Here is an 11,316-nt window from a genome sequence, read left to right on the forward strand (position 1 = left end):
ACACATACACACACACACACACACACACACACACACACACACGCAATGCTGGCAGATCAAGTAGAACATTTACATTTCAAAGGCACAGGAAGAGAAACACAAGTTCCCCCAGAAGGGCTTTTGTTTTATTTAAGGTCAATATTCTGAAAAGATGCTTTCATCAAGCTGGCTTTTTAATTTAACTGTGTATACAATAAAAGAGCCCCTGGCTAGGGTATTTGTTGGAGACTGGCAATCTGTTGTTCGTTTTTTGTCTTGTTTTGAAAGCTTTATTCCCCATTCAGAGGTTGATTTGTTGAAATAAAATTGCTAGTGTAGCCAATTTAAGGAAAAATGACAGGCCGGTCTTCCCTTAATTACCATCCAATCCTACTCAGGGTTCTTTCAACTGAAGATGAAACTGTTGCAGGAAGGGGGACCCCTTCCAGGGCGTGGAAGTGGGCTCTTATCTAACACTCTGAAATGGATTGTCCGAGGAGACACATGTGCTGACAAAGCAAGAGACTTTACTAGGAAGGGGCGTGCGCGCGGAGAGCAGCAGGTGAGGGGACCCAGGAGGACTGCTCTGCCACGTGGCTCTCAGCCTCGGGTTTCTTGGTGATGGGGTTAGTTTCCTGGTTGTCTTTAGTCAATCATCCTTACTCAGAGTCCTTCCTGCTGGTGCATGCATCACTCAGCCAAGAGGGATGCCAGAGAGGATTCGGGGAGATGGTCAGACATGTGGTGTCTCCTTTTGTCCTTTCCTGAACTCTTCTGCTTGGTGGTGGCTTATTAGTTCCGTGTTCCTTACCAGGACCTCCTGTCATAAAATAACTCATGCAAATGGTGGCTCTGGTGCCTGGCCACGGTGGGCGGATTCAGTCAGTGTGCTTCCCCTAACAACTCCCCCCTGAGAGACTTCATACTCAAGATACTTCTTGGGAACTGGAGTGGAGGTCTCTTTCTTCTGTAACTTCTTGGTAGTGTGCATGAGCATGGACCTGCCTAGCAGAGCAGAAGTCTCTCTTAACCTCAGTCAAGGTATTCTTTGCCTGAAACCAGCATTCATCCTTATAATAATAGCAATTTAGCTTGAAACCGTTGGCCCCTGTCAGAGATGAAACAGACAGGGACCAAACAGGGACCAAACAGGAGGCCTAAACAGATGGTGGTCATCACTGGGCCCCAGAAACAGAAGGCAGCATTTGGGTGAGGGCTGCAGGGCATGTGACCTTGTTCTGATTAGTTGGTGGTAAGGCAACAGAGAGGTTCCAGGAATCTTGTGCTCAACCTGAAGTTACCATCCTCCACCTGGGTGGGGGCTCCTGTTCTGCAGAAGAACTCAAAGATATTGTTATATTTGCGTATTTCTTGAGTAGGAACCAGGACCCTGCCTCAAGGTTGTACCACCAATAGATTGTTCCTCTGTTTCTGTATCCCCTTGCTTCCTTGATTAGCAACTGTTTAAATCTACGCTTTGGAACTCAGGGAAGGTCAAGGAGGCTGAATGAAGCCTAGATCCTACAGACAAGAAATGGAGAACACAGAACAGATCTGTACTCTAAAGTCCCATGGAGTCCTGCTCAGTTTTAATTCAGGTAACTGGGCAACTGTGACTGTGCTAACTTCCTGTCAAAATGGGGCATAGGACTGCCTCAGCTGGGAGAATAGACATTGAATTGGAAGTATTCCTGAGTTCCAAGTCCTAGATCTGAGTCTAATATCATTAAAATCTCAAACCCTTGTCAAGCATTTTGGTGTAACAGACCCAATTAGAAGTAGTTGGAGGGGTGACAACTGGAATTTTAATAGACTAAATAAATCTCATTTGTTTTTGGAAGAATAGGCCTGAAACCCAGTCTTGACCTGGCACTTCAGGGAGGCTTGTAGCCAGGTAGCCAGTTGCCTAGTTTTATAAAAAGTAAGGTTGCAGTTACTAGCTGCCAGCCAACATTGTTCTGAGAATGGTTGTATCCAAGTCTGATACAACTCAGAAAATGTAAGTGTTTAGCAATATAAGGTCTAGTCTGAAATTACACCCATAGAATCACCTAGTTATTTCCTTGGATGTCTGAACCATAGCTGCTCTATTTTGACTTTTAATTGTAAAATTCTCCTTAATAGCTGAAGCAGATGTCACCATTAATGATGTCAGTGTTTCTCTAGGTATGAGAAGATGCAAGAATTGGGACTCACAAAATCTTCTCCTGAAAAGATCCAACTACCTGAAGGCCTATTCTGCCAGTTTTTCCCAGAGCAGAGTGCCTCATTCCTGATTTCCACCCTGAACTCCTTTCAGGGGAGTTGAAGGTCAGCAGCTGCAGTGGCCATGATTTAATCTTTGTACAGGTAGATGGCAAGTGTCAGTTTTCAGTTGGCAGGCCCCCTTCTTGATTAAACTTGACCATGATTTTAAGGGGGGCATTTCATGACCATTCATCCCATGGTGCTGAGAATGTCCATTCTCAAGCCTGACAAAGATTTTGCTGACAGGCCACTCAATGTGCTATTACTGGACTAGGCCATAAAGCAGTATCCAAAATTCTCTGGACCACCTGTCTTACTAGCCTCTTGGTCCAGGAAAACATTCCCTCTTGTTGCTTCTTCCCCTATCTAGAGTTACACTGTTACCATCATCAGTCTCATATGGAACTATATATTATTTTATCAGAGGCCTCAGTCACACGTTTGTCAGTGTAAGAAACAGCAAATTTGTAAAACAGGCAAAATACAAATAACATATCCAGCCGTATTAGTAAAGTTATAAGAAAGACTTAAACTAAGAGCTCCCATTAGATGTAGCCCAGTATATCCCAGGTCATCTGACTTAGTCTACTCTGTACAAATCTTTATCTTCCAGGGAAATTATATATTGGCACTGTCTATAAGGCACATAGCCCAGTTTTTTAGTGTTACTAGATTGATTATCCTTAGTATGATTTAATTAATTTAATCTCCAACACAGAGGAGATTTTAAACCTAAATTATCATAGCCTGGTGTTATCTATATAAATCCATTCCCTAATTGTGGGAGATTTTTTCCCTTTGCTAAAACTTTGCTTGTTGCTCTGATTGAGTTTGAGTAATAGAAGAAATAGAAGAAGAAAACTCAAATTTATGGTCAGTGTCAGAGCAGGCATTATTAGTTGGCCAGGTGATGGCATTCCATCTAGCAATATCAGTAGTGACCTGAATATTACTATAATTTTTTTAAAGTAAATTTTCACAAGGCCAACTAGCTAGAGCCTTGGAATAGAGAAATTCACCAAGGAAACCCAGAACTGGACACAGGTAATTGGCCACAAACCCAACAATTGGATTGATTTCTAAAACTAGCATAGGATCAAGCCTAGGATAGAAAAGCATTTGATTTATATGCTAAGGTCTAAAAAGTCAACAAAACATTATAAATGATCATGTGTATCAGGTCCAGCATCTTGGGCAAGCTGTCTACCTCCGATGTCATCTTCTTCTCGTCCTGGTGTAGCACAGTTTCTCCTCTGTTTGAGCGCCACTTTAAGGTGAGATCAGGTCATCTGTCCTCTCTATAGACCAGCCCAGGGTAGGGGCCTTTAGAAGTGGGAATCAATCTAAGAGTCAGTTTCCCTTCAGTTTCACTGTGCATGAGCCAGTGAAGAGCACGTTATTTAAAGGTCCTTCCATCCAGGTTGGAGACAGCCCCTTAAATTATGTCTTTTTCCAGTCCTGATTGCAGCTTATGAAGCATCTGATCTTTATCCCAAGATAGATTACTGAGATAAGCTTCAGAAACAAACGTAGGGTGCTTTTTAAGAATTCAATTAAATTTTATATTAATATTGCATAATAGCAAAGAACTATCCAGGAAATGACTCTTACTAGATACAGATCTCCATTAACAAACTGGGATTTAACATTCATTGAAACAAACATCTTTTTCTCCCTGAAATCACCATCATTTTTTACCAAATGTAACCAAATTAAGACTTGTTTGTGATGTAGATATGGTCTCAATAAACTTGGCTTGATGATTTATATAACCATAATTGATCATAGACCTTTTTGCTTTGCTGAAATTTTGTAGAGTCTCAGACTGAACTTTTAAAGTAAAACCTTGTAGGACTAGGAAAGTCATGCCAAAGGCTTATCACAGATTTGCCTTACAGAGTGCTCTTCTTATGTTCTCAAAAGTTCCTTGAGATTTCTGTACCTGTTAGTGAGATAACCTTGCTAACCTACCTGACAAAATTACTGGAAACCTAGGAATTTTCAATCTCTGGAGGAGTCAGACAGAGAGAAAATATAATTGTTTTGTTTGTAACATTTAATTTTACCAAATTACTGTCACAATCAGTTTGAGGGGATAGTTTTCCCTACTCCCAGAAAACACAGATTCAAACTCATAATTTTTTTCAGATGGAAACTATAAAATTTACAAGCAAATTCACTGGTTCATTCAGTCCTTCTGTTAACTTTTGTGAAGTCATGAGTTTTCCCATTAGAATACCAGGACATAGCAGAATGTTAGGAGTATCTATATTAGTAATATTTACCCTACATTATAACATGAGAGGATTTATGACTCATTTGATCATATTTTCCATGTAATTTAACCAACCTAATAAGCACAGTTAGTTTAATATCTCTCTTTGGAATGTTTTAGGGGCCCTGTAAAGCAACCCAAAGTTAGCTAGAGATCAAAAGAATTTGATTTAGAAACTTTTGTAAAAAAAAAAAAAATCAGTCAAACAAGTTTTAGAACATTCAATTAGATTTAGTCAAAGCTGATGGGTGTATCATTTAGCTTGCTGATATGTCACAATGGGCATATGTACTGAGGCTCAAGGTCAAGTGAAAGTCAACTCAGCCATCTTGGACCTAGTTGGCACTAACCAGTTTTCCTATGGCTGAGTCATTCCTAACAAAAAGCCATTTATCCAGCTAATTATAATCCAATTTTAGAAAATTTTGATAATGTATAACTCTTTTCAGTATTTTTTTTCATACTTTCTTCTACTGAAAACACATCTTAGTTTCCCTATTTTCCACAATGAAGTACATTTCTTGTTGACAAATTTGTAACCAATACACTCTTATTTGACCACTAGTAAAACTAGGTAGAATAGAAGTACTTATTCGTGGTTCTAAATACATGTCTATGTTACCAGGCATTAATTTAATACTGAATATTTCCCAGTTCACATGAACCTGGAATTCATTGTTTAATTTAGAATTATTTGATTTGTAAGTGCTTACTTTTTTAAAACCAATTAAATAGTGCTCATTTACAAATTAACTCAAAATATTATCCTGAAACAAAAAGATATTGAGACACACATATTCAGACAGATACAATGCAAGCTTCATTTTCTAAGCTTAGTCATGAATTAGATATTACAATATAAAATTCACTAGTTTATAAATAACAGTTGGAATAAATAAAAATTTAAAGGCTTCTTCCCATTTTTCCTCAGTCTCAGGAGTTAGAGATGGTCTAGATAAGTATTCCTGAGAGCCCTGGTCTCAAGGCACAGGGTTCTAACAAAATGGCAGCAGGTCTAAACCAAACAGGGACCAGACAAAGCAAAATGGCCATCACAAGTCACAATACAGAACACAGAATTAAAACACACACATAGACCTGGCAGTCCTCATTAGACACTCCTTTAAATACAAGATTACATTCTCTCAGAAAACCTCCTATAGAGACACAGAACTTCAGATCCAAGTTCTAACAGAGCAAATGAAAATATCTCAGGTCTTTGAAGATTTCAAAGGGAGGAAAGGAAATCAGGTTGAAATAAGAGGGGGGAGGAGGCAGGAGAGGAGGCAAATGGGTGGCCTTACAGATGTCTCCTGCCACCTGCAGATACCCAGGCATTATGAGACCTTACCCTGGGCCTCCAGAGAAGGGAGGACAGGAACTCAGCCCTACCAGAAACCAGACCAGAACAGAACCAGAATTCAAGTTCTCTGCCAAAAGGAGGTGATAGGTCTCCAATCCTCAGCTCAGGCTGAGGCCCTTCAACCAGATTCCTGCATCCAGGACTGGGGGACTAGGAAAAAGAGTAGGATAGGAAGGGTTAAAGAGGGGAAAGACAGATGGAAGGGGAGAGAGGTCAATAAAGTCTCTTGTTCCTTACCCCGTCGGGGAGTCACCATTTGTTGCAGGAAGGGGGAACCCTTCCAGGGCCCGAAGTGGCTCTTGTCTAACAGTCGGAAATGAATTGTCTAAGGAGACACATGTGCTGATAAAGCAAGAGATTTTATTGGGGGGAGGGGGTGGCACCCAGGCAGAAAGCAGCAGGGTGAGGGGACCCAGGAGGACTGCTCTGCCACAGTCTCAGGTTTTATGTTGATGGGATTAGTTTTCGGGTTGTTTTTAGCCAATCATTCTGACTCAGAGTCCTTCCTCGTGGTGCACTCAGTCAAGATGGATGCCAAAGAGAAGGATTCTGGGAAGTGGTCAGACACATGGTGTCTCCTTTTGACCTTTCCTGAACTCTTTCAGTTGGTGCGACTTATTAGTTCTGTGTTCCTTACCAGGACCTCCTGTCATAAAACAACTCATGCAAATGGTTACTAGGGTGCCTGGCCAAGGTGGTTGGTTTCAGTCAGTGTGCCTCCCCTAACAAAACCACTCTGGGTCTAAACTAAGCAGGAATCTTCCCAGTCTTTCCACTGGACTCCTCTGGTGTCTTTCCAATAGAGGGAGTCACTCGGCAATATCTTTCAAAGTGTTTGATGTCGCCAAATAAAACTCAGGGTCATCAACCAATAATCTGGATATCTAAGAACAAGGAGACTCACCCAAATTTATCTGGACTCTGAGGAGGTGGAGGCCTCCTCCACAAGAGGCCTCTACTGGGATCTGTCTCTTCCTCGTAGAGTTCAAGCCAAGGAGAGAAGTCTGATTTGGCTCTCTTTGTAGTTGGTGGCCAAAACTGTTGATCCAAAAAAAAGCACAACCTGAAAGATAGGAATTATATTTTATTTAGCAGACTTTCTGAGGACTTCAAGCTCAGGAGACAGCCTCTCAGATAACTCTGAGGAACTGCTCCCCAAGAGGTAAGGCAGGGGCCAAGGATATATAGACCCACAAAGACCAGGTAGTCAGAACACCGAAAGATTACTGTTAATTAAAGAAAACCAGATATCTCAAGTCAATGAATTTAGCACTTTTCTGTGTATGGGAAGATCCAAGAGTCTGAGCTGATTGAAATCACTCCTTGGATATGCACCTCAAGGGCTTCCCAGGTGATGCTAATGCAGGAGACACAGGAGACCAAGGTTCAATCTCTAGGTTGGAAAGATCCCCTGGAGGAGGGCATGGCAACCCACTCCAGAATTCTTCCCTGGAGAATTCCACGAGCAGAGGAGCCTGGCCAGCTACAGTCCATGGGGTTGCAAAGAGTTGGGAGAGACTAACACTTCCACTTCTTCCGCGAACTAGGGCCAGTATACTATTCTTCCCCATCCCGAGTTCCCTCCTCTGGGCTCACTGTGGGAGTGACTGTAGTGGCTTGATGGCTGCAACATCTTTTACCTACTGATACAGCAGGTGATATTTTTCATTCACAGCTACTTTAGAAGGAATATGAGATGAATGCAAAAGTCCAGAGAATGATTGTCTCTTGGTGGGAAGTGAGGTGCTGGAATTCAGGGATCATGGGGGTGGGGGCTTCTAAGGTACTGATAATGTTCTATTCCTTAGCCTGAGCAATAGGTTAAGTGGTATTCATTTTATTTGTTACTGTTGTTATTTAGTTGCTAAGTCATGTCAGACTCTTTATGCTTCCATGGACTGCAGCCCACCAGGCTTGAGCCAGGGATCAAACCCACATCTCCAGCATTGGTAGGCAGATTCTTTACCACTGAACCATCAGGGTTTGTTAATTGTACATATATCTTTTATGTACTCTTCTGTACATGTGATAACTTCTACAGTTTAAAAATAGAATTAAGTAGGCAAGAATGAATGAGTAGAGGCTCAGAGTCAGACAAATCCAAGCTCTGCTCTCCACTACCTGGAATGTCAGTGAGGACAGGGTAACCCACTCCAGTATTTTTCCATGCAGAATCCTGAGGACAGAGAAGCCTGGCAGGCTACAGTCCATAGGGTCACACAGAGTTGGAGACGACTGAAGTGACTTAGCATGCAAGCATGCAGCTGGAACCTCAGAGAGTTTCTCTGACCCGAATGCAGTTCAGCATTTTTGTTGTTATAAATTGGGAATAACTAAATGCAGCATAGTTGTCAAGTCTCAGCAGAAGTTGGGATTCTGCAGGATAAGTAATAACAGGGAAGGCTAGCTCCTTCCCCTCCCAGCAGCGGAACTCAGCCTAGAGGGACAAACAGATAGGATGAATGATGGCTGTTTTTGATCCCTGATTCTCTTAAATGGACCATGACCATGACCTCACTATACCTGTTTCTAAAAGGAAAAAACAAAACCCCGAAACACCAAACACTGGAACAATGTAGTAAACCAAATCAAATTGTGGTCTTTGGGTGCAGAAGGGACAGCCAAGAACACAGGGGTCAACGTGGCCACTCTGAATCGAGCTCTCAGGGAACAGGCCTGGCTGGGTCCACTGTGGGGAGGAGTCTGTGCTCACAGGCACCACCTGGGAGGGGAGGAGGGAAAAGAGGAGAAGAGAGAGCCAGCCGAAGGGGCAGGGCGGGTCTCCAGGTAGACTGGGCAGAGGGCCCCCTCCTGCTTCCCGTCTGCAGGCTCTTTCTAACCACCCCTCCCCCTCCAGACCTCCTCACTCCCATCCCCGGTCCTGCGCCGGCCCCTCATCCTGACGCTCCCACCTCTGCATCCTCAGCCTCTTCTCGCTTCTAACCCCAACCCTCGGGAAGTCCCCGCACACCCCCGGCCCTTCACGACCCTGTTCCCTTCAGTGATGTCGTCTGCTCCCAGCACAGTGAGCTGATGACTCCGTCCACCTGAAGACTGTCCCGTGCATCTGGCAGCTGATTTGACTTTGCCTTGGTGTAGGGCGAGAGCAGATGAGCCAAGATGTCACGGTCAGGCTCTCCTGCCCCACGGCCTCTTGCTCTGGCCTCACCCTTTGTAATGTAACAGCTGAGCTGACTTATAGCACTGCGTGTGCTCGTCCCGAAGTGTTACCTTGGTCACGGGCTGCTGTGTGTGGTACACCTGTGTGAGCGGCACCACGAAAGCCCTGGCCGCTGCTGACTGGGGCTACCTTGGAGTGACATCATGGTTGTGTTACATGAGGCTGTGTTCTGGGTAAGTTATGGCTGCGATGTGGTTATGTTGCAGCTGCTGCGTCAGCCAGGAGAGAAGAGACGTGTCTGCAGTTCCTACAGCTCCTCGAGTCTTCTTCCAGCCTCTTAGCTCACACCCTTTCTATCCTGGGTTCAGTGAACAGTGTGAACAGCGAGACAATTGGCAGCACTAACAGGATCAGCAATACACTTGGGAGCCTAACTTTATCATGCTGAAGACTTCCTGTCAGGCCTTGCCCGACCCTAGAGGAGGCCCCAGCACCGGGCAAGTTCAGGGGCTCGCCCCACCCCGCCTGTCCGCCCAGCCAGGAGATTCCAACCCCGGGGCCCTGCCGCAGCTACGTGGAAATGGGCTGTGAATACCCCGCAGGGAGGCCACTCTGTGCTCTGCCCTGAGGCTGCGAACTTCTGCTCTCCGACCTAGTGACCCAGAGAGGCTGCTGTGGCCCCGTGGGAGGTGTTTGTGCGGGAGAGAGGCTGGGCCCAGCGAGGGCGCGCCCCCAGCCTGCGCCCCGGGGGAAAGACCCGGCTCCAGGAGACCGTCGCCCCACCTGGGTGCTGGGGCTCAGGAGAGGCAAGGGCCACGGGGTCAAGTATCCCCTGGCACCCAGGAAGGTGGGGAAGGAAGGCAAGGCCGGGGGAACGGTGCTAACCTCAGCCTCTAAGGAAGCAGGCGCGGGGCACGGGCTTGGGTTCCCACCTGGCCTAAAGGGCCCATTTTCAGCTTCATGAAACTCCAGTACCAAGTGCTGTCCTCACTCCACACTTTGCCCAAATCTCCCGTCTCACTCTCGGAGGCAGCAGGGGCTGGAGGGCTCCCGGGGGGAAATAGAGGAAACATGAAATCCAGCCCAAGGAAGAAAGGAGAGACAGACGGATGGATTTCCCCTCCTGTTTTTGGCAACAACTTCCAAGGGCTCCAGGGAAAGGGAATTTGATAGCCATGTAACTTCACCCGCAGATAGCTCAGGCCTTGTCTGGCCATTAGCTAAACATGTGTTTGCAAAGCTGAACAGTGAGAGTTATTTCTACAAAATCCATTTACCTTAGAGTTTGATGTGTATGTCTGTCCCACCCCTCTATTTTCCCCTTTGGTTTTCTGCCACTACAATTCTCTTTTTCTCTCTTTTTCTCTCTTGTCCTCCCTCCAGCTTTCTTTCTCCCAGCAACAGTCCTCCTAGCCCACAGGATCATAGTTGGACAGGTTTGATTTAATCAGACTCTGCATATTTTCCTCATATGGCCACCCAAAGACTCCTTTGTTTTCCTCCATTATTTTCCCCTAGATGCCTTATCTTCCACTGTCCTACAGAGGTAGAGGAATACATATTATTTAATCTATGTTTTTCTAGTCCACTTTCTGTTTTCAAAATACAGTGTTGTTTTGAGATTTAAATACATAAAAGAACTGTCATAATTTTATCCCATTGTTTGCCTTTTGGGAAAGACTGAAGGCGGGAGAAGAAGGGGACGACACAGGATGAGATGAATGGATGGCTCATCGATTCAATGGACATGAGTTTGAGTAAGCTCCGGGAGCTAGTGATGGACAGGGAAGCCTGGTGTGCTGCAGTCCATGGGGTCATGAAGAGTTGGACATGACTGAGCAGCTGACAAGTAAAAGCTGAAGGAGTTCATCACCACTAGAGCAGCCTTATAAGAAATGTCAAAGGAACTTCAAACTGCGAAGAAAAGACATTAATTAGTGATAGGAAACCATATGAAATTACAAGTCTTACTATTAAAGTTAAATATACAGTTAAAATCAGAATACTCTAATTTCGTAATGGTGGTAGATAGATAACATATATATCTATACTGATGGTTAAAAGGGAAAAGCATTAAAAACAATAATAACTATGATAATTAATAATAAATACACAAGATAAAAGATGTAAATTGAGACACCAAACAAGTAAAATGATGGGAAGAGTAAAAATGTAGAGCTTTAGTATGCACTCAAAGTTGTTATCAGCTTAAAATAGACTCATAAATTAAAGATGCTTTTTTGTGAGCTTCATATGGGTTCAGTTCAGTTCAGTTGCAGTCGTGTCCAAATCTTCGAGACCCCATGAATCGCAGCATGCCAGGCCTCCCTG

This window comes from Odocoileus virginianus, chromosome 16 (assembly GCF_023699985.2).
Source record: "Odocoileus virginianus isolate 20LAN1187 ecotype Illinois chromosome 16, Ovbor_1.2, whole genome shotgun sequence".
Classification (NCBI taxonomy): Eukaryota; Metazoa; Chordata; class Mammalia; order Artiodactyla; family Cervidae; genus Odocoileus; species Odocoileus virginianus.